The sequence below is a fragment of the Phocoena sinus genome, chromosome 8 (assembly GCF_008692025.1).
Source record: "Phocoena sinus isolate mPhoSin1 chromosome 8, mPhoSin1.pri, whole genome shotgun sequence".
NCBI lineage: Eukaryota > Metazoa > Chordata > Mammalia > Artiodactyla > Phocoenidae > Phocoena > Phocoena sinus.
In genome coordinates, this window is record NC_045770.1 from 82,556,968 (window position 1) to 82,578,920 (window position 21,953).

Below are 21,953 nucleotides of genomic sequence, written 5' to 3' on the forward strand. Positions count from 1 at the left end.
TTCCCAACAAATACACAGCAAGGTTCCCTGTCCCCAAGCCAGTTCTCTCCCCAGAGCTATGGCAGCTGCATGCGCACCACTCAGCTCAGTCCCAGGCCAGGCTTCTGGTCTGACCCTGACCAACCCTGACCATAGATGGCATCCAGAAAATCCTAATCCATTCCTCAAGCATCTCAGGGACAAGCCACTTTGGCATCTCCCTCTGCTTTGCTTCCCACTTCAGTTCTAGGAAATGAGCTTCTCCTCCTTCCTGCCATAAGCCTTTATAACCTACAATTCCAGGGAACGCAATCCATTTGCCCTCACTCTGTTCCTTTAAGGCTGGGTTCCTATTTTAAAATTTCTTCCCCCGAACTCAAGATTATCCACTAGAGATTTGCCACCTCCTGCCACACCTTTGGGCTAGAAGATGCCGCACTTCTGCCTTCCCTTAAGCCTGGTCTCCCTTACATTAGTGCACTAGTATACACTCCTCAGAGTAACAGGCCCTCTCGTCCTTTCTAGACCTGCAGCTCACACCAACCCCAAAGCAGAGAGTCTCCGGGACTCCACAGCAATGCTGGACTGAAGGATCTGGCCTCCTCCATCATCTTCCTCGATGCCATTGTGTATGACAGCAGAATTATCATCACCTATTTAACTCATTCCAGAGGACAAACCATTCTCACTCAACTGCATATTTCTTTTTTTCACTTTGGAATTTTCTTATTCTGCTCCATAGGAATGACGTGAGTCCAGGTCCTCTGACTTGGTCATTTGGCCATAACTCAAGTCACTTGGGAGCCCCATCACTCCAAACACCATCTCAATATTGTCACTCTCTGACTTGTGTGACATCTAAAGATATACCTGATTTACAGGTGTTTTGGCAGTTTGGGGGACCTATACTACATCTTACAGATAAGAAAACAAGGCTGGAGAGACTTGTCCAATGTCAAAGCATGAGTCAGCAGCCATTCTGAAACTAGAGGCTTGCTCAGGCCACTGATATATTCTTAGATGAGTGCGTCTAAGAACCAGTGAAAGAAATAAAACCTTGACACACTTCTCTGGAATCTCAAATTCTTCATTTCACTCAGTAAAAGGCCCAGTCTCCACATCGTTATTTCATACTTCCATATCAATGTGTTCTTTGAGGAAATCTCTGTCTTCCAAAGGCCCCCAAATGTACTTAGAGGTAGAGAAAATCTTTTCCTTCTTAAATGCTTATACTCAGTTTTGGGTGTTTAGCTGAATGGGTTAACAGTCTTGAGCATTCCTTCTGGAATTACATGACTTGTGAGTGTAATGTTTCCATTTGTACCTCTCTTTGCATTATCTTCCAATCCACGTAGCGTTTGAGTGGAAAGTCCAGGAATACAAGGAATTCTGAGTAACTTCAGACTAAAATCTTAGAACGCTTGAGATGCAAGGATCCTTGAAGACCATCTGCTCTAACCAGTATTAGTTCCATTTTACAGATGAAGCCTACACCACTTGAGTCTCAATCCAATATGATTTTCTCCATGGATTCCCCTAGCCTCCTAATAATGAATTCCTCCATACTTGTGTTTCTATCTGAGAGAAAAAGTCATCCTAGGTCATGCTTCTCTACAGAGCCTCAATCAGTGGAACTATTACAAAAATATGTTTGTGGATCGGGATTGTATTTACTTCATGCTTCTTCATGAAGAAGAAAACAGTCAAAATCCAAGTCTTTAATCTGTGGGTCTATCGCTGCCTCCTTGACAGACTAGCATGATGCATAGACTCAGGTAAACATGTTTCACTGACCAACTGTGAAACCCAGGTCACTCTGGGCGGCTTCTTTTAGCCTTGTTTTTCTTATCTGCAAAATGAGAATAACACCACCTACTTCCGAGGGTTATATTAAGAATTAAATAAAATAATGTATTAAGGCAGTTAGCACTTACTGGGTAGACAATACGCACTCCAAAGAAGGTAGCCATTATTTATTATTATTATTATAATCTCTGTGGATTTTGTCTTGTTCTGTCTGGTTTGCTCATTTTAACTGGTTTCCTTGGTCTACCGTAGACTATCTGCCCTGAAGCCCAGAAGATCTAAGATGCCCTGAAGGAGGGGGGAAAAGGGTTCCCTAAAAAGAGTGTTTAACCAAGCAAAATAAGACAACAAAATGAAGAAAAAGCCATCAAATGGAAGATAATCAAAATAATGAGGGTTAGTTTTATACTCTAGGCTATGAAAAATTTTGATTCAAGGCCGATACAGACCGTTAGTGTGCATTACATTGAATTATTTTCCCCCATAATAAATTTATGAGATTATCATTTCAATTTGTTAAACAGTCCCAGACTCAAGCAGTTTGCTTGCCTGGGACATAGCATAAATTCAATAAATACTTGAATTAGTGAATGAATAAAAGCATGACCATGCCAAATAAGCAAGTACATATCAAAACTCTAAGACCATGGTATTTGCCATTCTCTTTATAAGGTTAAGTGAGTTTTAGAATAGTTCTGTCTTAACTAGAGGTATCAGTATGAACTTTTTGTTGGAGACAATGTATAATTTTGTATAATCAAAATATAAGAATTCAAATATATTTTTGGAAATTTATATGTATTTTCACTTATTCGTGACTCTTGATAGCTCAAAGCAGCTATTATGTCAAGACAAATTATTAGCTTTCACAATTGTATAATAAACAGAGCTATAATTCATGTTCATTTGGAAGTGTTCTTCCCTAGTTATTATGAGATTTAACATACATATATAGCCAGCTAGTCTATTACGATTGTTAGTTTCCTTTGGAAAAAATGGCTACTTGTTAAGTAACCAATCAGTAACCATCTCTAATCAGCCATCTTGGTCACCTAAACAGAATGTGCAATTATTTCAGTCTGTAAGCTGATAGACCATATTTCCCATTTGCATAGGATCATCTGGATCAGCTTTCCAATAGACAGTCTAGTACCTTTGTAGACAAGTATAAGGCTGCCATAGTACTACGTATATAAAAACTCTTCGGGCAACCAAAGAAGACATTTAGCCTGGTAACTCTAAAGTGCCCTGTGGCCAGAGTGAGAAAGTCAAAAGTAAAAACTCACTGATGAATTTTATTCCTTGGACACCTTAAGGATTTCACCAGGAAGGTATGAATGAATATGTATGAAGATGATATCTGTAATTGGAAAACAGAACTCTTTCCTTATATATCCATGAATTGGCTCCAAAGACAACCGCTAAAGAAATAGTTTCAGAATCATACTGAGCAATGTAGGTATTGCAGGAATAGATGAAAATGACACCAAACAGAATAAACACACACACACACACACACGTATGTATGTATGCATTTTTTTACTATTTTATTTATTCTGGGGAATTTATGAAAAAGAAAACTCTGTGTCAGTAGTTTACAGTCATGCTTCAAGCCCCGAAGTGTTTTTCAGACTAGATTTTGGAGTCATTCTTTCCCTTTCTTCCAAGGCTGGAGTTAAGCTATTTCCATGTAAGAGCTGTCTTGCTTACAAGTATTTTGTGAACTGCCTCCCCTCCTTTTCCTTTTTCTTTTGTTTCTGTCCTTCTTTCTTCCCTCCCTCCTTCCTTGTTAACTTTCTTCTTCCTTTTTTTTTTTTTTTCTCTAGCTGGGAACACACCAAAATTTGAACAGAAAGTAACTGAAAGCATAAAAATGCTTTACACGGGCTTCCCTGGTGGTGCAGTGGTTGGGAGTCTGCCTGCCGATGCAGAGGACACGGGTTCATGCCCCAGTCCGGGAAGATCCCACATGTCGTGGAGCGGCTGGGTCCGTGAGCCATGGCCGCTGAGCCTGCCCGTCCGGAGCCTGTGCTCCGCAACAGGAGAGGCCACAACAGTGAGAGGCCCGCGTACCGCAAAAAAAAAAAAAAAAAAAAAAAAATGCTTTACAGTCACAACCAATTCCTTTCAAAATAGTTAGCCAACCTAGTCCTCCTCATTTGGACAATTACAGCCAAAAGAAGGATCTAGTTTCAAAGTGCAGCTGCTCATTTGAAGTGGGATAGGCATGGTTAATTTTTTCAATGGGAAAATGGTGATGAATGGAATAGAAAATAAAGATGTCTTTAAAGCCAGACTAAAAAAATTATTTTAACTCAAGAAGGTCATCAGTTTGGAAACATAATCCAGAGAATTATCAAATCACAGAGAGGAGCCTTCGGGAAATCTTAAATGACTACAAATGGAAAGTATGCCTTAGAGACCAGTTTAAATAAAAGTCACAGTAGTCACATATATGCTCAGCCCTGCAACTTCCAACTACAGAGGAATCCTAGGGAGGCCACCGGGATCCCAACACGTACAATTATCTCCTTTGTAAATCACACAGTGCTAGTAACAAAGGTCTTTACAATTTTTATTAATACAAGTTTATCAGAGACTATGATATTTAAAATCTCATGACTTTAGAATATTGTTTTGCAGACTAAAACAAATGATCCTTAAAACGACATCCAATACTGATCACATAAGCATGTTCCCTTTGTGAGAATTCATTTAGTCAAATACAGTTAATTTGTACACTTCTATGTCTCATGCTTCAATTAAAAATTTACTAATTAAAAAGAAGTTATACTCAATCCTCTCCTTCCATATGAAACGTTTTTCTAGACACATTTTTTTTTTAAGATAATGAGAACACAAAACTGCACTTCTCCTTCAAGGTCTTACTGAAAAAAACCTGTAAGCTATTTTAGAATGTTAGTTTTGCTTTTGGATTTAGTATTCTCAAGTCTTCTCTTTTGATAGGCAAAACAACGCACCCTCTGATATTTACATTTCCTATTCGTCACATTTAATTCTTCCCATTTTTTTTCTACTAATAACTATCCAAATAACTAAAGATCATCATTCGTTATTCAGCACTTTGATTTTGTTGGTATATCAGTATAACTGGCATACTTTTTCTTTTTGAAAGCAGTTTTCACATTTACCAAAGGGCATAATCAGCACTTCAGCTGCCCGCTGCCTTGTGGGGTTTTATCAGTCATGTAGTTAACAAACAGCGGTTTTGTGGATAACCACACCATGTTCTAGGTTATCTAAGAACTCATACCCTTCCCTCAAACTTCCACCTGAAAAATTCATGAATTAAGAAAACCTCAATGGAAGGGGGAGGGATCTGTGAAATAGGGCATTCTCATTTGTCGCTGAAATTACTGACTTTTGAAGTCAGTGATTATTACTGTTGTGTTAAATTATTTATTTTCAAGGAAATAAGCGGAGGAATCTCAAAATGACTTTTAAGTCATCTGCCTTAAGAATATCCTAAGAGCCAATTAAGATATGTATTTTATACTGGTCATTAAAAAAAAGTGACTAACTGAAGTTTTTGTTTTTGTTTTATGTAAACCATCTTGTGGTTTACATTAACTGCCTGAAAAGCTTTAGATTGCATCATACTTCCAACCAACAGTGACTAGCATTTATTTACTCTTAGTAAGCAGAAGTTTGTCTCAAACTACAGCAAGTGATTACCAATCACTTGCTACACGACATGAGATAGTCTTAAAACTCCATTTACCCCCTACTGAACCAATATCTTAGCTTATTCTAGGGAACATGAATGAGTATTTCTCCAGCAACTAACCTAAGTGAAAATATGAACCCTAGCTCTGCAGAATGCAATAAATTTGGTCACAAAGGAAAATGAAAGCAAGCACCCTAATACCAACTGAAGACACTTTAGTTGGAGAAAAACAGCCTGCATCCCGTAACATTTTATGATACCAAATGAGATGCAGGCAGTGTAATTTCACTTATGCGATTCACTTACAAGCAATGCAAATGCAATCTTGCTGATTACATTTAAAACAAAAGACTGAATCTGCTCATTTATAGAGCAGAGCCATAGTCATGCAAAAATCATGCTACCCCCCCACCTGGTGAGGAACCAAAAGAAAACAATCTGGCTGAAGACCTTTTCATCTCCACAGAAAGAAAAATGATGTCAACTGTGAACTCCGGGTTGACCCAAAATGCTTAATAATGTAGCTTCTCTGTGCCCTCAATAGAAAACAAGGTCAACCGTGTTAGTAATCGTTAGCTGAGGTGTGCAACCCACATGCAAACAATGTCCAATGTTTTATTTGTTTTTTAGATAGCCATCAGCAGTGTTCAGAAAACACTTTCATCTATGTTTAATTTTAAACCTTCATTTAACTGTGGGTACGTGTGCAGATACATACACACACATTCGTATATAAACAATGGAGATGTATAATTTCTACAGGGAGGTATAGTATAGACTGCTACAACTAATATATTCACTAGCTGGACTCCTCACCATGCATATCTTATGAGCTTCTCTGTGCACTTAAGTGGGGGTCTTGAGTATTCCAGAACTACTCATTTTAATCACCACCCAAAACTAGAGCTTTTATTAGATAATTTTCCTATTACGAAGTTCAATAGTTAGAACTGAATGCAAAAGTCGCTGCTAAATGCTCTCTCTGAACTGCCCAGAAAAGCAACAGAGCTGGAAGAATTCTTCTACTTGTCTGTGCTGCTCCGTTTTTAAAGATCTAACAGGTACTTCTGGCTCACCACCAGCAACTGAGCCAAGGCCCAGCTGCAGGCCACTGCACCAGCGTCCGAGGCATTTGGTGAGAGTCTGGCTGATGGCTAGATCTGCAGCACCCTAGGCAGAGAGGACCGTCGCCAAAGCCAACTTGGGCCCAGCTGCAGTTTTAACATAAAGAAGTTTAATAGGATACCTCATTCCTACCACAGAGCTTTCTTCCAAGCGCACGTGGCTGGAAATGCTACTTGCAGAGTGACTCGTGGCTATGGGGTTTCTCAATCTTAGTGAAGAAGACACACTTCGATGGTCTCCCAAGTGATGCCAACACCGATTACGGATCGCGGAAGCAATTTTCTATGCAGTAACACCACTTTTTTTTGGTCAGAGAGATTATTTCCAAATAGCAACCTTTGAGAAATTCTCAAAAATGCAGGTGACTTTGAAGTAACCCTTGATATTCAACCACGGTCAGGTCTCAAAACTGTACTCAAATTGAACTTTGTAAAAGGTACTGTGTTGAAGCATCTAACCTTCTATCTTCATGTCTCCAAAAGACCTAGAAGCATATAGGTTTGCTCATTCCCGCACAGCACGAGCAGTGGGCCAGAAACCATTTCACTTGTCTGGAATGTGTGCCACTGTCCAAGTCCACGGCATATGGCTCCACACTTCTCAGTTCCCACATCCCAGCAAAGACGCAAGTGCTGTCCAGTATGCATCGTCTCCGAGAAGGAAATGTCAGTGGTTTCTGGACTCTGAGGTACAGAAAAATGCTGCCAGGTTTTAGAGGAACCAAGGGACACATGGGTGGTAAGAAAAGGAGGAGATATTATGAAATGAAAGCAAAGTGTGATCCTCCATGGCAGAAAATAGCTGCTCCTGTTTCATTTAAAGTTTTCCATAACGGGGTGCCTCCTACAGGGAGCTTTCCTTCTTTCATGTTTGGGAAAAGAATTAGACATGAAGACGCTTTGACTAACCTGGGCTATGTCTACAGTGGAAAATTAGGAAATAAAATTGGAAAGCAATTTAATAGAATGAAGTCAGATTACTCGTAAAAGGCTTATTTCAGATGTGTTCTTAAAGAAATTCTCCCCCGCTTCTCCTACTCACTGCCAACTAAAAACTGGCACTTGCCATCTGCCTCTACAAGGATTAAGTCACTATCCACCACAGCCACTGACCTTCAACACTCCCTGAAAGGAGTTCAGGATGGAGACCAGGAATGAGGCATCTCTGTGATCTGGGGAAAACTGACAGAACAGGACTTCAGATAGTTAGATATTTTCAGGAGAAGATTTTTATGAGCACAAATTCTTGCATCTCCTCATATCTAGAAAAGTACTAACATCATTAATGGAGACATATGCCCCTCGTGCCTAGCAGCCAGCCTCTGCCAGAACTGGTGCTTCGCTAAAATCATATATATATAATATATTGACCTTCCCCGCTACCTCTTTGGAGCAGTTCCTCAGAGCTATCTGAGAAGCTGTCTCCCAGGCTATAGTCCTCAGTTGCCCCAAATAAAACTTAACTCACAACTTTCACGTTATGCGTTTTTTTTCAGTGGGCCCCGGTTAGGATTTATTGTCTGCCCCAAACTGTAATTTGCTTAAGTACCTTCTGCTCACTAAGGGTCATAAAGACACACACAATGTACCGTAAGTCAGGCGTCCTGTGTGACCTTGCTCTGGTCATTTAAGCTCTCTGGGTTGCCAACTGTCCATATGTAAAAGTCTTTACATGTTTCCCTCACAGTGAGCACAGCACACAGGTATGCAAAAATACACCTTGATCCTTTTATTATTAACAGTGCACACACGGTTATTTTATCAAGTGTATATAATGCAGACACATTTGATTGTCTCCCTAAGTAAGCAAAACATCCCCACTAGACAAGGACTGGGTGGTTTGCATTTCTACATTATCCTGACCGCTAGACCCAAGAAGACGTCCATTTATCCGCTTCTTCATCAATAACTATTTACTGTACCAGGCACCGTGCTATGCCCATAATCTGACTCCAGATGTGAACAAAATACATAAATCTGAGTAGACTGGTCGTTCATATAAACAATTCAGAGCCTTATCACGCCTCTCCAAACTGACTCCAATTCATCAAAAATGTACGAGCGGGTTATATGTAGCACCCTCCATTAACTGAAACACACCAATAAATTTCCAAAATGTAGGACTCAGCACCAAAAAAATATCTATGTATGGGTGGAGGAATCCCCACATCTATTTTGGAGCTCCAAGCGGTTTGCGGCTCCTCTGTGCAGTCTGGCATCATGCATAATGCAACACCGCAACTGCTAACAGCAGGCGCGCACCAGATAATTTACACTTGTTTTTATGGACACGAGGAACTGATCTTTGAAGCCGTCCCTAATGAGATTCCGCTTGGCCCTAACAGCATCCTGAGAGAGTGTTCCGGTTTTCTACTTGGCATCCGGTGCATATTTATAATGCAGAATACAAGCTCATTTAAATTGCACGTGTGGCTTTTGGTGTCTTCCCTATGTTAAAGAGAGATTTTCATATACTAAGGAGCACTGACTATTCAATTACTAAACCATACTTTCCCCAAACAATGTCACTGCCAGTCACTACAGGTACTTATCAAAGAGGCAGGTCCACCCATGGGTTTCGACCAGCAGGGCCAAAAGCTCCCCCAACTCCATCCAGCTCAGCCCTCTAGTCCTGAAACTCAATTAGGTCCTCAGCCAAAGGGGATCTCCAGAAAGCCTAATTATACAACACCTTTCTTAGTAGACACAGTAAGGGGACAGTCAGGGAGAAAACCTAAAGCCCATCACTTGAATTAACAACTTCCTGCCCCAAAGTGCTTGCCATGCAAATCTCTCTTATTCTCTCCCCTCTTTTATGCTCTGCCCCTTGTAAAATTCTTCCTTAAGCTTGGCACTCTTCAGCAGCATTTTTTTGTCATTTACTTTTCAAGAAGTTTATAGCTTAGTCACCAGTAATTAGAAATCCATTGCATACTTCCTTTAAATTTCATTTGTTTCACCTTTAAAACAGAAGTTTCAGAAGGCTTTCAATCACTGTATAACACCAATGTTGTTATAGTGGTGTTATCTGTAGTAAACCCAAATCACAGGTTTCTGTGAAAATAGTCGTATGATAAGAACTAGAAGAGTTTACTACAAAAAAAAAGTAAAGTTGTTAAAAACATAAGGATACAGAATAAAATTGGTTCGCTTTATGCAAAATGTGTGATTCCCATGATAAGAGATGACCCCTTTTCATGGTCTTCATTTCAGGTAAACTCACATATTAGGGACAGCTGACAGGCTCCTGGTACTCGGGCTGAAATATATCCTAATTAATTTCACGCTTCTAGCCAATAATAGTTGATGCCAAATAGGATAAATAAGTAAGCACTTTACAAGGAGTTAAGAGAACATACTTTCTAATACCTCAGTTTTTAAGGTAGAGAACAAGATAGGAAACCCAAATCTTTAGGGTCAAGATGAAAGTGAAACTTTGACATTTTTCCTGTGTTAGAAATGGAGTCTACTACTGTCAAAGTAAGAGTCAACCGAAGGCAGGATAGATTATAGCATTAGTGTAGGAGTATCAGAAATACTCACTCTGAGCTTCATCCAGCTCCATCCTGAAAAAAACACGGGAGACTCATAAGTTACCCTTTTTAAAGCCAAGTATACCATCAAGTCTAAATACATGCCCTCAAAATGAATGAATGATTCCAAGGGAGCACACACTTCTTGGGAAAGCACATAGTAAGAGAACATGGAATCCCTGAAAACTCAACTGTCATTCATTCATTCAACAAGTATTTGGAGAGTATCTAGAATGTGATAGCACTATGATACGTGCTGTGGATACAGATGGGCAACAAAAAATAAAAAGAGTTGCTGCCGGGCTTCCGTGGTGGCGCACGGAGAGTTGAGAGTCCGCCTGACGATGCAGGGGACGTGGGTTCGTGCCCTGGTCCGGGAGGATCCCACGTGCCACGGAGCGGCTGGGCCCGTGAGCCACGGCCGCTGAGCCTGCGCGTCCGGAGCCTGTGCTCCGCAACGGAGAGGCCACAACAGTAAGAGGCCCACGTACCGCAAAAAAAAAAAAAAGAGATGCTGCCTTCAGCGAGCTTAAAGCCTAGTGGAAGACAGACATTTCACAAGCATTCAGAAAACACATTTATAAAAAGTGCGACCAAGGGAAAGCATTACTTGTAGGTGCTCTGGGTCCATACACACAAAGGGTTCACATAATCCAGAGAAAGGGGTAGGGGCTCCCCTGAAGCAGTGACGAATGTGGAGAGAGGAAAGGAAGTGTATTTAGGGAGGAGGACATCATTCCAAGCCTCAAAGTTGACGGCAGGGGAGCAGCCTGTTGCCCTCCCAGCACCTCTCAGTACCTCTCCACTTGGAAAAATAAAAAATTCAGGAGGCATGCCTAGGAAGTTGGATTTACAATGGACTTCTCTTCAATGTCAGCCCTAAATCCAGACGGAATTGAAGACCTTGGGAAAAACTGGTGGACAGATCACCGAACTTGGCACTAAGTGCTGCCAACTGTCTGGCTGGCACCAACATACAGGCTCAATTGGCCATAAAAGCCTCACTGCAGTCTTGCTCCTCTCAAAGGAAATCATTTTGCCATCCACGGTGAGGCTTACCCAGAGGCCAGTCTTAGGGGAAGGCCTTGAATTTTGAGCTTAACTCGATTGCACGGTTTGGGCAAGGGTTTCATGTTTCAGATGTGCAGTCAGGTAATCCAATCCCATCAGAGTTTTAATGGCCTCTAAAGAATCCAAAGTGTTAAATCCTTTCCCCAGCCTCCCCCAGAGCAGTGGGAGGGTGCGTTTTCTCAACCTCCATTCTCCTCCATCCAGTCTCTTGTTCTCATACGCAAACCGTTCCTAAATCTGAGACACTAGGTTAACACTCATTTCTTAATCCTAAAATCTGATTGTAATCTGTGCTCTAAAATAATGCACACACACCTACCGTACTCCCTTTGAAAAACACTGAGAGAGGAGATAAAAGGATAACGGAAGTGGAATACGTAGAAAGGATGTTTTATTTCAGGGGCGACACCATTCAGGTCAGGATTCCTTCCTTCTAAGCCTGGGAAGAACATTTTCTGGCTCTGCAGAAACCAAAGGCAGCAGACCCAGGCAAATTCCTCAACTCCAGGAAAAGGCACATCTCTGAGAGCTACACTGTCCCAAGCAGCAGGCAGGAGCTGCGATGGGTGTTTATTAAGTCTGTGCCCCTGACTATCAGGAGGTTAACAGAGACTCAATCCCTCCCTCCCAGTGTGGGGATGCCTTGGGAGACAGCACAACCCTAAAAACGTTAACAGTGAGAGGAAAACAAAAACAAAAGCTCCTCAACGAGAAGAAAACAGACACACCAAACTTAATGGCCAAAAAAGTTATGGTGATGATGGTCTATGTGCCGCCATTAAAACTCTGCTGAAGTTCAAGCATTGATGTTGTGGGGAAACAATATTAGTAACAGTAGCTTCCATGCATTGAGCTTTGGAATACTGTGCTAAGTGCTTTACTCAATACTAAGCATCATCCAATATAACCTTCACCATTACCTATGGAGGCATATATTGTTATGATCCCCGTGGTAAAGATGAGATACTAGCAACAGAGACTATAAGCGAACACTCGTAAGGGGTCTCGGGGTGGAGACACAGCCTGGATTCTGGATATACTTTCTTTTGGGACTTTTCAAATGATTTCAGTTTTTATGTCTTTAAATGTGCCTAGATTTCTGCTTAGCAATAACCACTTCACTCCCAAACTCTTCCCTCCAAAATGCATGCACGCATTCTTCCTGTCTCCTGTTCTTCTGTTGACCGCTTTGTTAAGACAGTAAGTCCAGCGGTGGCTCCCTCAGCTCATGGTACAGCACCTCACAAAACAGTGCTGTTTGTTTATAAGGTGACGCAACCTTCCCTGCAGAGGGCGGGGGCATGACTAAAATCCACTAATGGCCAGAAAGCTCATTTTAATTCTATACTTGACAAAATAAATGCCTCACAAAGGCAGGTAAGCAGAAGCTACCTTTCACTTTGGACTGCTTTGTCTTAATAACCTTTGAAAGTGAGAAACTGCAGGGAACAGGCTCTCGAGCATACACACACAACACACAATTATGGCACAAAGAGACTGCGATAAAAGCACAACTCCTTATGTAAAGGTAAATTTTTTTTTCCCTCAAAAGGGGGTACCTCTCACAAATATAGATAATTCCTGAATTGCAAAGGTTCTTCTGCTGCGAATCCTGGCTGCATTAGCAGGATCTAACCCATCTGGTCTGAAAAACCAGAGCATTTGATTTCCCTGAAACCCATTCCCAAAAGGGCTGATCTTTTTTTCCCCTCTTCTGTCCACAGAAAATGAAGCTCCACTTACATGTTGGAGGAAATATTTCAAAACATTCCCTTTTTTCTCAAAGTGCAGAATTTATGGTAACAGATAATTAACAACAAATGACAAACAATCTGAGCAGGAAAGGTCCCAGTTTGGTTGCCAAGATGATGGTATCCAATTCCAAGATAAACAGTGGAGCGTGCCGCACGGCTGCCGTTAACGTGGTGGAGGGGTCGAGATGGAGAGATACAAAACAGGCCAGCCATCCGCCACCAAGGGGCACGACATGGGGCCAACCACCTCCCGCGGGGTTATTATTTCCCTTCTGAATTCTCAAGAGTGTCAGTGGGCAAGGGGGTGGTAGTGGACTCACTCTTCTGTAAGGAAAAGGACACCTACCTATGCCTTTATATTTCACATGGGGGAAAACAGATCCTTCTTTGAACTGCATTATGGAAGAATTCGGAATTAATATCCTTTAGGAGTTAATACCTCCTTCCTAGTCTGTCTATTCTTCCCAAAGACTCCCTCCTCCTCATTCTTCTTTTCTCTAAGTTGGTGAAGTCAAAATAGGTTTCAGTGCATCCAGCTGTGCCCAAAATGTGAAGGTCAGGAACAAAGTGAAAACAAGTTAACCTGTAAAAGTCAGAATCTGAGCACAACGCATAGTAAGTCTCCTAGATACTAACAGATGGCAGACCTTGGGCAATTGAAGTTTCAGATACTTTTACATTTCTCAAAAGCCAATTCATAGTTCTCTATTTCTCAAATGGACTTTTTTTTAATATATTGAAACGCAAACCTCAACTTCTGAGTTACCTAAAAAGGCCTACCAAATTGTTCCTTCTCAGGGATCAAAACAGGTGAATGTATCAAAAATTGCTATTCTGATCCTTTCAAATGCTGGATCCATTGGTATGTAGAGTTGGCATGCATACCCCACAAAGCCAAGGTGAAATCTGTCTTATCTTCCTGCTGACAGATGTTTAGGGATGCTGACACGTTCCTGGTGTTAAAGTCAAGCCCAAGGCCACGGACATCATAATTGCAAGAAAGAGTTATGAACTAACAGGATATATCTGCTAGGCCCTCCCTCTCGTCTTTTCTGTCTCCTTCACATATACCACTATCTTCCCTCTTCTCCATAAAACATGTACCTCCACATTATATCTGCTGCCCACCCAAGCAGGACCAACATGTAAAAGTTGGTACTTTTTTAAAAAATGGAATATATTAAATATAAGGCAAAACCAAGAGCAATGGGTATGATACTTGTGATTTTTTTTAAAAAATGCCTAATGCAGTCTGACAGGCTTCTGTGGTTATCTCTGAAGTCTTAAGGCAAAGCAAAATGAAACAAAAGGGGGAAAAATTTTCCAAAACTCAGGACCAAAATAGAGCTGGTAGAATGTCTATGTCATAGCAAAAGGCTAACTCAGGAAATTAGAGAAACATGCTGAGGTTGCTTAGCTGGTGGGAGATTTCACTTTTTTTTTCTTGATTTCAGTTTTAAGTCTTTGCGCAAAACACATTTTAAACGAAGTGTACAATACGTAAACGGTTTGAAACTTGGTCTGTGGCCCAAATACCTAAAACTAAATACTACAAGTAAGCCACTTTTCTTAGCCAATCAGCAGCAATGCTGAAATAGCCCACCGAAAGACTGAAAAACATATTTTTCCAATCCCAGAATTGTCAAACCTTTGAGCTGGAAGGTTTCAGAGACTGTCTACCAAAGAAATAAATGGATTTGAGTAGAGTTCATGTTATGGTGTAGTGCCCTGTAATCTTTTAACGAAGCCACTACCAACAAATGAACTTCAAGAAGGATTTAATTCTCATCTGGAATTTTAAGGCGCAATAATATCAAGTACTGAAAATTTACTTGTTTGCTTTATTAAATGGTACTAGTGTTTCTTTTCCTGTTTTGTTTTTTTTTTCTCAACTAGTGTCAAAAGCTTTGCTATGTAATATAAAGCCATACAAAAATTTAAACCAATTAGAGGGGCTTATATTCTTGATTTGTGGTAAAGGAAAAAAAATGAAAAGCCTGCAACAACGCATTTTCTTATTTGCATATATTTTACCCTTCTAAAGGGACAGAAACTGAAGAAAAAAAATCTTCAAAGCAAAACAGAAGAAAAATATGCAGACCCAAATACTGCAAAGGCCAATAAATTCAACAGAGTTTCCTCTTTGCAGAGTTAGTGTTTCTACACAGACAAAGCCTCTAAGTGTACTCTTTACATTAAAAAAAAAGAGGCAGACTAACACGGCGGTCTGGAAAAGTGTGGTAGTTGTGTCTGTACTAATATTGAAATAATAGCCTAATCATTCCAGGATAGCTACTGAAACATCCAATTTCCTGGATGCTAGGAAAGTCTAAAAGGGGAAGAGACATGGGAAGGAGAGAGCTAAGGAAATACTGAAAAAGAAGAAAAACAAGCTGATGGTGGATAGATCTTCCCAGACTCGGTGAGTTTTTTCTCCTTTTTGGAAATAGTTCAGAACTACCTAGAGTTTGTTACACAAAATGTGGCAGATTTAGTGGCATTAGCTTTGTTTTTATGTCTTAAAATCTACATCTTCATTGGCTCTAAATCTCAGAATTAAAATTAAGCATGTTTCAAATACAGACTCCTTATTATAATACTTCCTGTTTAGCTAGTCTTCTCATTTTGTCTATTTTTATCAAAATGTCTCCCTAAAAGAAATTTTTTAAAAAACTGTACTTAGAGCAGCAGATAAATTTAATCCATAAGGAGAAGTGAGCAGCGAGTTCCTAGTTTCAGGATAGGAACTGGCCACACTTTCCGTATGAATCTTTCTCTCTGCAAATGTAGATAACTGCCTCAGGATTTGAAATCCAGGCATACCACAGTAGAAAGAATCTACTTTATTTGTCAAAATTCTTTACCCTCCCAGAGAGTCAAGTAACCAAAAACAAACAAACAAACAAAACTACCCAGTTATGCAATATACAGCTAAGTTTCTAAGAACAAATCCATATAGACAAAAAAATATATCTAATTTTAGGTTGCCTTTTTAAAGCCAGAATTCAAACAAAGAAATCGACGGAATAGGAAATAAGTCAGTTCTAAAATGAAGTCTAACTGCCACGGACCACAAGACCAGTGCCCTCAGGGAGCATATAGGAAAAAGAGCTTATTTTTAAAAAGAAAAATACCCCGTGTTTATATATGAGCACAAGCCAAAAGGGCCATTCAGCCATCTCCAAGATGAATTTCAGATTGAAAACATTAACAGAAATTATGGCCATGCTAATGTTCAGGCCAGTGATAAATTTGTAATGAGAAGGAGAAAGCAGCTTACCAAGAGAAAAACGTTTAGGATTTTTTTTTTTTTTTGCACAGTGAATGCAGCCCAGCTCTGCGACAAAGGATGAATTTCTACCTTAATGTTACAGAGCCCCAGACATTCACTCATTCATTGATACTCTTCCTCTGTGTGAGGAAGAGGTCATTGGTCTTCCCCCTCCAAAGCATCCCCATGATATCTCACTATTATAATCTGTCCCTACAGAATATCACTAATGATGAGGGATTTGTGTTCTTAATTTCAAACAGACTAAAGAAAAGAGAAGAAAAGGAGAAACCCTAGACTGCCAGAGTAGGAAGGAATGAAGCTAAAGGGCATCGAGTCCAATGGCTGGTGAGGAACTTGAAATTCAAAGAGGCTCAACTTGCTCGTAATCACAAACCTAATTAGTGACCAAGACAGGACCAGAATCCAGGTTCCCTGAAACACTGTCAAGTCATCCACTATAGCAAGCTATCTGTTTACTGATACTATATACTCTGCTGGCTTTCAAAAATGAATTTGAAGGTACTTCTTAAAGAAATTTCCCTCCAGTTATAGGACTAAGAAGTAGCCAGCATCCTTGGCCTCACATCTTTCCACACATGACCAAGCTGAATTATACTGAACCAATGAACAGCCTTTGGTCTATACCTTGATTATAACATAAAACAGAAGAAGGTACCTCCCAAGGAAGCAGTGCTCAAAGAAAGTAGATTTACATTAGAGTGAGCCTTTAATGCAAACCTTGCTAACAAAGCAGAAGGGATTGTAGACAAATCACATTTTTATCATTCTTTAAAAAGAGTTTTTATTATCATAAAAGTATTACATAGTTCTTATAAAAATAAGTTAAATTATACAAAAGTATATAAAATAAAAAGCGTAAGATCTTTACCCATCACTCCCTCCCCCAGATTTGTTTGCAAATTTATTCCCTACATGATCACCAGTAATGTTGGTATTTATCTTTCTACACATTTTGAGATTTTTTTTTTTAACCAAATGGCATCATTCTATAACACTCTTCTGTAACTTTCTTCCTGCATCTAAGGATACCTAATTCAGACCTGAAATAAACATTTACTTCCTACCATGCAAGAATGAAACTTCAGATCAGACAAACAAAATCCTGTAACAATTTGGCATGGAAAGATCACCCAGATACCCTAAAAGCTTCAGATCATTTCGGATTAGCAATACCCAAGCAAACACTGGCAGATGCTGTAAAACACAACAAAGCAACAAGAACAAGTTGGTCGTGTCAAGTTTTATGCAAGCAGTTCAAACAAAAAGATGTTAACACTTATTTCATGCTCACCAGCTAATGCACAAGACCATAAATATTATCACAGCATCTATTTATCAAGTGCTATCTTCTGGGCACTATGTCATAAACATAATCTCATATATTGTTTACAACCGTCTTAGAGACTCGTCAAACCCATTTTATAGATGAGAAGACTGAAGTTCAATAATTCTGTCCATCATCACCTAGCCAAGCCAGTAACTGGTGGGATCAGCATGTGGATACAGATCTCTGATTTCAGACCACATTCTCAGCTGCTATGTGAATACTGTCCTCATTCCCCAGCTCAAGCTGTGCCCTTTGTACTCAGTCCTAGTTAATTATGGTTAACTCTTGATGCTTCTGTTGTAACCACAGCCATAGGTAGAGAGCCTAAGACACTGACTGATGGGGGTACAAGGGCCTGAGACGAGCACAAGTGAATGAAGGCCACTGTGATTCTGCAGAGAACAACCAGGCGACACTCAGCTCTTGGGATTCCTTGCCCCCTTGGGACTGTCAATCCCATGGAGTAACTGAAGGCAGGTGAGACACTCCTTGACAGGCAATAAGAAGTCAAGGCACAGACAGAGAAAGACAAATACTATATGTTTTCACTTACATGTGGCATCTAAAAAATAAAACAAATGAACAAATGTAACAAAACGGAAACAGACTCACAGACACAGAGAACAGACTGGTGGTTGCTAGATTGGTAAGAGGTGGAGCGGGGGCAAAATAAGTGAGGGTGATTAAGAGGTACGAACTAATAGATATAAAATAGATAAGCTACAAGAATGTAATGTACAACACTGGGAATACAGCCAATATTTTATAATCACTTTATATGGAGTATAACCTATAAAAAATACAGAATTACTATTTTGTACACCTGAAACTAATACAATTTTGTAAGTTAACTATACTTCAATAAAAAATTTAGAAACAAAAAATTTTAAAAAAAGAAGTCAGGGCACCTTCCAACCCTGACAGCCAAAACTCCCACCCAGCCAAGTTTGCTAGTAATGAGTCCTGGAGGAAGACGGGACAAACTTACTAGTGATTTTCTTATTTATTCATTTTTTTATACTCCAGTGATTTTCAAAACGGACCGAGACAGCTTAGAATAAAAAGGTGCAGAATCAATAAAACAATCATTAATGCGAAGAGCTAACATTTACTGAGTACAGAGTATGTACTAAGCACTCCTCTAAAAACTTTACAAGTTTTTAACCTTCACAGCAACCTTTGGAGATAGGCACTACTTTTATCATCCACACTTTAGAGATGGGGAAAAAAAACCCAGAGAAGTTAATACCTTTGTCCATGGTTGGTTACACAGCTAGTAAGTGGTGCAACCAGGTTTTAAATCCAACAATCTGATTCCACTGGAGACTCCGACCACGACACTACACTGCCTCCTCAAAATAAGTATAAAAGAACAAGAGCTAAGTAAGGTTCCAGGGGTGTTGAGAACTAAAGCCGTAGACAAGGATGTAGCTAAAACTGAAAATAAAATTTGATTTGAGCTTCCTAGCAACCAAACCTTAAAGAAAAAGTTGAGGAATTAACCTCAGTAGGGTAGCCAACCATCCTGGTTTGCAGGGAACTGAGGGGTCTCCCGGAATGTGGGACTTTCGATGCAAAACTAGAGATGGTTGGGTACCCTACTAGAGATGTCTTACAGCATTTTATTAGGCCTCAGATAATCTAAAACATACCAAATCTTGATGGTGTTTTCAGACCTACACTGGCTCCTTGAGCACCTCCTCCCACTGTCATTAAAAATACGAAATAATTTTCATCATTAAAAATACTAAATAACATTCTGCTGGAGAAGATGACAGGGTTGTAGAAAAATGAAGCCCTGTTAATTGTTGGTTTTCAACTATCACATCTATCAGTATGTTCAAGAGTCTGGATAAGAGGGGCTCATGAATTCTGGGTTCAAGTCTGCCCTGTCAACTCCAACTGCACTTTAATTTTCTTTTCCAAGGTCATATCGGATTGCTTTCTCTTAAAAAAAATCCTCCCTACGTCGCAGGCAGAGATGTATAGGCTAGTGACTCTTAGAAAGCTTGGTAGCAACCTGGTCAGAACTCACAGGTGAAGCCAAACCAAGACCATGGAGTAAACCTTTAAAGCCAGTGGAAACAACAACTCTGAATCAGTGATGAGCTTCTAAAGATGGGAACCGGGTCTTATGCATCTGTGTTCCCTCCACAGCTACACCTTGCAAATAAATGTCTTAATTGCAATCTTAATCTTAGTATGTCAGAGCTAAAAAGATCCATATCTATCATTTGGTACAAATGTTTACATTTACTGAGGTCGGGAGAAAAGAGGTAAATTGCCCAAGATGGGTCACAAAGCTGAGGTGAGACAAACTGAATTAAATGGGAAGTGAGCTATTCCTTAACTAAGGTAAGAAAACCTCAACTAGGTTTCATGAAAGAAAATAACAGATCATTTAAGGACCCAGCATTGTATCTCCAATCCAGGTGATCTGTCATGGGTCTTCATAGACCTCAGTTGTTAAGTGCCAAAGGAAAGCAAATATTTTAAGAAACCCATGCAAAATAAATGAGCAACTATTCAAGTGGAAAAGACAATATCTTTGTGGAGAGGAGTAAAGCTCTACCATAGCATGTTAAAAATTTTAGAAAAACTTAAGACATTTTAGACTAAACATTTTATAGGTATTTTCCAGCCAATTTAAGTTTCTATTTAGACTCAAGGCAATCTTTTAAAATATAACATGATCCCATTTAACTAAGATAGTTGAATGCCCAGCATGGGCCAGTCACTGTGCCAGGGCACCAAGCACGGAAAAGAAAGGCCAAGGAAAAGGTCGGCCAGCATCTTGATAACATGCACACACGTTCATACAAGCACTCAAAATATTAAGACAGGACAGAAGGATCCCAATGAAAATTTCCAAATCTCAATCACAATTTCTCATCTCAATTCACGATCAAATCAATGGATCAATCAAGCAAGCAATCAATTAGTATTTCTAAGCACCTGTTACCTACTCAATCCCTGCCTTTAAGAAATGAATGATATAGTTGAGAGAGAGGGCGGGTGGGAGAGAGGTCTGGTTTGAAGTAAATACCAAATGACGAGGGACATCGTGTTGGTAGGGGGTAGGTAGGCACAGTCATTTTGGATTGGGTGAGATAGAAGAGGTTTCCTAGACATAGAGGGGCTTGAACTGGCTCTCAGCAGAGTGTAAGAGTGTCTCAGCTATGAGAAACAGTAAAAGCATTGAGATGGAAAGGGCTCACGGGGTGCTCAGGTGGTAGAGTCAACATGCGTGGCTGGAACAAAGGGTTCAGGTGGGAAGCCCTTAGTGGGTGATGAAGGTGAAAAGGCCAGATGGAGTTGACCGTGGAAGAATCCTCTACTTCTAGGAAGGAAGTCTGGTAAAAGGGCTCCACAGCTGTCTAGGCTGCCCCTGCAAACTCCATTTTTCAAACCTTGTTTTCATAAAAGGTATAATTTGATCCTTCGAACTTTTCATGGCTAGATCTAAGCACATCAGTCCTAAAGTTACATGATTTTTAAAATATCTCTGAGCATTCACAGTTCACCAGTGGAATCTTAGGGCTACAAACAAGCGAAGAATAAGCTAAGATTCCCTATCAGTCATTTTCCAGGGAATCTGGGGCAAAATAAACTTTCTTTTGCCTGGGAGGAAACAGAATCCACAAAGTGCTTTGTGATTCTCTAATACAAAACGTCACACCAGCAAAGCAGAGCTAAAGGAATCCTAAGCCCAGCTTGCACACATTCTATAACATATTTGAAGAAAAAGAAATTATCAGAAGCAGAAGAGTAAAAGGAATATTTGAAATGAACAGTTATTGTTCAGAAAAGCCATTTTAACAAAGAAAAATCTTATTCCCCTTAAATCCTCTCCTTAAAACCATGTTAGGAATCCTTCATTATCATGAATATATTCTGATTTAAAGAAAGTAGAAGAATCTTAGAAATAGTTTAGCATTAACCATTTGCAAGGATCTTTCTTTTTCTTCTCCTTTTTTTTTTTTTTTTTTGCAGAATTCCCATCATAGATAATTGAGTAGCTCTATTTGCATACTTGTGAAGTAACATCCCAGTATTTACTATATTACCCAGGCAGTCAGGAGAAGGATCTTTTTGTTTGGTTAGTGTTTCTAAATTGGGGAGGGGGGGCTTGAGAGTGTGTGTGTGCGCATGTGTGTGCATGTTGGGTTGGGGGGAGACCTACTGTTTTTTTTTAAATGCTCAAATAAAACAATTACTTAAAAAAGAGCTTGTGACTTGGACGTGCCCCGAGTTCAATTTTGCCAGCAATGGCAAAAACATTCAACAGAGCCCTAACCTCTTTTCTCTCTTGACTATATAATGGTTTGCAAAGGGGTTTAGTCCTACTGTGAAAGACTCATGTTAGACATTGGAAG

At 39.9% G+C, this 21,953-nt stretch overlaps 1 protein-coding gene across 4 annotated transcripts in view; it reads right to left on the minus strand.

Annotated features, from left to right (window-relative positions):
• The window catches only part of MPPED2 (metallophosphoesterase domain containing 2), a 170,930-nt gene that overhangs the window by 142,177 nt on the left and 6,800 nt on the right, over positions 1 to 21,953 (minus strand). Inside the window, exon 3 of one of the 4 annotated variants that reach the window (XM_032641917.1) lies at positions 10,141 to 10,163. The exons of the other annotated variants lie outside the window; for them this stretch is intronic. The gene's annotated coding sequence lies outside the window, so the exon portion shown is untranslated. The remainder of the gene's footprint in view (positions 1 to 10,140; positions 10,164 to 21,953) is intronic. 4 annotated transcript variants of the gene reach the window in all.